We start from the raw sequence: 6000 nt of genomic DNA on the forward strand, positions 1-6000 counted from the left end.
CCGTGCGAGAAGAACAATATCGTCAGTGTATAGAAGAAGGATGATGACTATCCCAGCTAAGATCGTGGCAACACATCTTGCTTCCTCTAAACAACCTTCTAGCTCATCAATGTAAATGCCAAATAGGGTAGGGGAGAGGGGGAAACCTTGTTTAACTTTGATATTACACTTAATATCTTTCGACCACCCCTCATTGCTCTTTAACTTGGCAATTACATTCTCGTATAACCTTATAGTGGCAACTCTCAACTCAAAAGGAACCTTTGGCTCTTCTAATATGTTCCAAAGGTTGTTTCTAGGAACCGTATCAAAAGCCTTTTTAAAGTCCACAAAGCAACCAAAGAGATTGGATTTATCATTGCATCATTCCTCCACAATGATCCTAAGCGTAACGAGGTGATCTGTTATTGAGTGCTACTTTCTAAAACCCACTCGGCCTTTAGCCTGCTTACCTTCACTTTCAAGCCATATGCTCAACTTCCTTTCCAAAATAATACCATATAACTTGGCTAGGAGAGGGTTGATCATAATTGTCTGATAATTAGAGGGGTTATTTGTATACCCACTTTTAAAAATAGGGATAATAAGGCTTTGAGTCCATGGTTTAGGGAACCCTTGCTTGACTGCTTGATTGAAAACCCTGCGAATGTGGGGGATGAGTACAAGACCTCCAATTTTTAAGATTTCCGCATGGCAACCTTCAATGTCCTTAGCTTTACCATTAGCCAAGCAATTAACCCCAAAATCAATGTCTTCTAATGAGAAAACTTCTTTATTGTGAGCAGGGTTTCAAAGTTATCCATGACATTTGGAGATTCATAAAGCTTTTTAAGATAGGAACTCCAGTGGTGTAAAGAAACTTTATTATTATCTTTAGTTTTCCTAGTTAGAATCTACCTCCAGAATTTCTTAGGAGCTATCTTAGAGAGGTCTAAAAGATTCTCTTGTCTTTTACAAATATACAACCTTTTTCTCCTTTTAGTTAGGGCTTTGTATATTTTTATCTTGCCAATTTTAAGAGATTCATCAACAACTTCCTTAATTGCTCTCCTCGCACTTTTACAATCTTTTTCATACCATGGGTTGGTTTTGCTATTTCTGTTATTACTTGAAACTTCAATTGAGAACTTGTTAATAGAATATGAGAGGGTTGTAGTAAAATTATGATAGAGATCTTCTACGTTGTCTATACTAGATAAAGGAAGCAAATTAGTTTTTAATTCATTTAGAAAGAGATTTTTTTTATTTCTATCAAAGATTAACTTCTTTTAGCTATAAGGATTATCTTCTATGGGATCTTTATGCATGACAAAATTAAGAGTTATAAGTAAAGGCCTATGATCAGAGTCAAACTCGTGGTCGTTTACAATGTCAAAATTTGTTATTTTGTTGTATAAAGGGAGATCGAAGATAACATAGTCTACCACGCTGCTACTAAGCCCATGGACACAGGTCATCTGGCTAGAATTGGGCCACTTATTTAGACCATTGCAAATTATGAGATCCTGAACACTACAGAGCTTGACTAGCTCTAATCCAAACAAATTCTCCTCGAGGTCTTCAGAGCTCCTTTTGTACTGGCTAGCCAGAGGAAGGTTTTCGTCTAACCAAAGAGGATTAGGGTTGGAATGATTGCTTAGAATAATAGCTTGGTTGCTTGAAGTTCGAGCATTAAAGCCACCCATTAAAAGGATATTGCCTTCATTCCTTAGGCTAGAAATATCATTCTCTGAACCATTGTAAGGACTATTTCTATTTAGATTATTTTTCTTATAGAAGTTAGAATTGATGGGGGGGAATAACAGATTGCTATGTAGGTCTTTTTACCATAAATGTCAGTAATTTCTATCCAACTATATTGGTTGTAAGGGTTTTTTTATAAATCCTAGCATGGAGAGATATGTTATTCTTAATGTAACAAGCTATACCCCCAATGCCTCTATGGGGGGATCGCTTATTCCAGGTAGACCATAATGTAAAGCCATCTATGTTAGGGACCTTAGATTCTTTGTGCTTCCAAGTTTCAACAAGCAAAATAATATCAACACCATTCGAGATCCAACTTAGCTTGGGGCCTTTGTTCCATGGAAAGCCCCGACAATTCCAAGAAAAATCCGGAGCATGTTGAATTTCTATTTATTATCATCTTTTTGGTTTCTATCTCGAATAACGGCTTTTCAATTTCTGATTATTGCACATTTTCCTTCCTTCCTAGTTTCCTTTACCTTATGAACATCCTTTCTCAATTCTGCTTGATCTTCTGGAATGAGATCTTCATGAGTACTAAGCATTTCATACTTATGGTCATTAGAGCTCACCTTTATTTGGATCAACCTTCCTTTATTCTCAGTTAGTTTCCCCAACCTTGTTGCTTCTGTGAGACACGTTGTTTCAATTTGTAATCTGTTATGTAATTTTGTCTGGTCTATGGCTAAAGTATCATCGTCTACCTCCTCTTTCAAATCAAAGATTATAAGGTTCAAGGCCCTTTTGTTACGCTCATGGTCTAATTCTATCAATTTTTTCATTTCATCTTTAATTGGTTTGATATCTAATTTATCTGCCACACTATTTAGGGTGAGGCAGCTATTAACTTTTTCTTCTAGATCTTTAATCATGTCCTTCATTTTAAGTCTCTCTAAAGTATTAACATCTACTTGTTGGGATGTTTGGTTCATATCTTGGTTTTGTTTTTCTATAACCTGCAATCTAGTCTCCATTGCCTCCATCTTATTCTCCAGTGGTTCTATTTTAATTTCTATTTGTTTTTGGATCTTGTCTTCAAGAGATGTGAATTTATTTTTTAACATCGCTACTAATTCTGTTTGTAGCTTGACTTCTCTTTATTCTCTACATTTCTCTAAAGACTCTATATACTCATAGAGGCTCTGTAGAGTAACCATGCTAGGTCTACCTTTGGTAATCTTTGGTAATTGTGGTGAATTATTCATACTTGAAAATATATGAGTAGATATGTATTAGAAAAATATAAGGAATGTGCACTTGATATCAGCAAGTTGGACCGCAGACGCATGTGCCCCAGATTGTTTTTCTATTACCGCACAAAGATCGTGAATTATTATGGCAGAGAGATGGTAAATGCATCACCCTAAATTATATATGTTAATATAAACAATATTAGTTAATAATATTTCTTATTTTTTGTTGATAACATTCAACCCTACAATATTATTAGGCGTTTTATTTTTTACGAGAAATCTTTATTTCTATTATTTTTTACTTAATTAAATTATGTTTAAACTTAACTCAGTTACTAACATTATACCGTATTTATTTAATCTTGAAGTGATTTGATCGATAATTAATTAATTATTAACTTAGGTTTCTTAGCATTTTAAATTTTGTAAGATAAAAAGTAATTTGAATATTCAAACTTAATATATTAATAAAAACTTTTAATGTGGTCATAAGTAATTAAATTTTATTTAAATAAATATTTTTTTACAACTCTTCACTTTCAAATTTTTATAAACGCGTGTAATTTCTTACTTAGCCTTTTTATGTGAATGGCAGCCTGTCTCAATCTGATTTTATGAGGACGTATGTGTTGCATGGGATGTATATTCACGTTATCCTTTAGTGTTTTCTTTGATGTACAACCTTCCTTGACCCAGATTTTGATTACTATACCTGGCATTGAAAATAAACCAGAATCATAATTTGAGTCCATTTTGTCTCATATTGAGATTGGACAGCTGGCATGGATAGAAACAAGAATGATAATTTGAGTCATCTTCGAAAGCTAGATTCCGTGTGTAGTGTTCATACCTATTAATTGATAATTTGAATAATTTTTAAAGTTAAGTTGCTTGTGATGCGTTAATGCTTATTCAATTTTATATTTATAATTATAAATTTTGTGTCTTCAATGAAATTATGAAAATATCCCAAGCCGGTTATTAACTGTATTCCAAACTCACATGATGAATGGAAGAAGGAATCCATTCATCAACCTTTTTCTTAACCTTTTTCTGTTAGATTCACTGTATTCCTTAACCTTTTTCTGTTAGATTCACAGCTGGCCTTCACTTCGATTTTGATTTCGTGAAAATATGTTCACCATACGGCTCGCCTTCTTCAATTTCGATTTCGGTTTTGTGAAAATATGGATGGGGTGGGATATATTTTATTTTTATTTTTTCTTCTGCACAAAGATACAAGTAATATATGAATGTAAGTTTTATCATTAATTTTGCGTTTTCGAATTTTGAAAATTTTGGTGTTTGGAATAAATTTGTTTTCGATTTCGGTTTTGTGAAAATATGGATGGGGTGGGATAGATTTTATTTTTATTTTTTCTTCTGCAGAAAGATACAAGTAATATATGAATGTAAGTTTTATTATTAATTTTGTGCTCTCGAATTTTGGTGTTTGGAATAAATTTGTAATTAGTTTTATTAGTGTTTAAATTTGTGGAAGCTTAACCCATAGGCTTATAGTGTAGAAAGATACAAGCAATATGAATGCAAATCCCATCACATTTTGGTGTTTGAAATTGGTTTGCAAGTAATCTCATAGTGTGCTAGAATTACAATTTGTCCACTTGACTCTATTTTCTTTAAATATCTACTAACACAATTACATTAATATAATTAAACATCGGTATCATTTTCTCCTTTTAAAATTTATGGTATTAGTATAACTATTTTTTTATAAATCCATATATAATTATATTAGGAAATGTTATAAGGTAATTATATGTAATACTATTTGAGAATTTGTATAATATTTCTATAATTGTATGAAGTAAATATGAAAAGTTCAATATAGATTTAGATATGCAATCCAATTAATATTTGAAATTCTATTTATTTGAGAATTTGTAATAATATTTTTATGATTGTATTAAGTAATATAAAAATGTAAATATAGATTCTGATATGTAATCTAGTTAATATTTGAAATTCTATTCATTGATGTAGAGAAAATAACTACAATACGTTAGCCTCTTTCATTCATGTCCATAAAATAATAAAAAAATTGAATTAAAAAATAGATTAATCTACCAATTTATTGAGCAATCTAATCATTAAATAAGATTTTTGGCCAAATTATAAATTTTAATTTCTTAAAACCTGTTTTTAAATGTATAAATGGATTCAACCCCAAAAAAACCTTAGAGTAGACTTATTTAGATTGCATAGTTGAAATTTAAGATTCCAAGAAATTTTTGGTCAAATTATAAATTTTAGTTGTTTAAAACATGTTTTAAAATGTATAGATAGATTTAATCCCCCTAAAAAATCCCTGCAATAGATTTTCTTGGATTGCATAGCTAAAACTTAAAATTCCAAGAAATCTCTACCAAATTTTACACAATTTAACCCAAAAAAATCAAAACTTTTAATAATTAAATTACAAATTTAACCAAAAAAAAATCAAAACTTCTAACCATTAGATTAATAAGAAAATAATTAACCTGAAAGCTTAACTTGGATTTTGATTTTGTGAAATTATATACAGATATGTGTGTCAACATTATGTTTTTCTTTCTAAAGCATGTACTTTGAGATTGACTTCTATTTTAATTTTACTAAAATGTATGTATTAGTGTTAACAATATAATCCATTAAAATTATAAAAAAATATAATATCAAGGATTACAAAGTGACTAGAAATTATTATTAGGATGACGATTTCAAGAGATTTAATTCAAGAGATTTTAGAATAATAGAATGATGTATTATAATATATGTATCATATATTAATGATAATGTATCACAAACTTATTTAGATTCATCTATTATGATATTATAGTATTATAAGAATGAATATCTTTTTCATAATATTAAACCATGATTTATGATTTTTTTGAGTTTGAATTTTGATATTATTTTTTATATGTTTAATGGTATTTTTAATTAATTATTTTTTTTATTTGACTTAAGTGAGGTATCTCGATTAGTGATGATTATGTGAGAGAAGATTTTGGTCCCGTAAATTTTGGTTCAATTTCTTTTTGGATGAACAATGTAATCA

Source organism: Pinus tabuliformis, chromosome 4_1, assembly GCF_031772625.1.
Source record: "Pinus tabuliformis cultivar Carrire ecotype Pingquan chromosome 4_1, CPIR1, whole genome shotgun sequence".
Classification (NCBI taxonomy): domain Eukaryota; kingdom Viridiplantae; phylum Streptophyta; class Pinopsida; order Pinales; family Pinaceae; genus Pinus; species Pinus tabuliformis.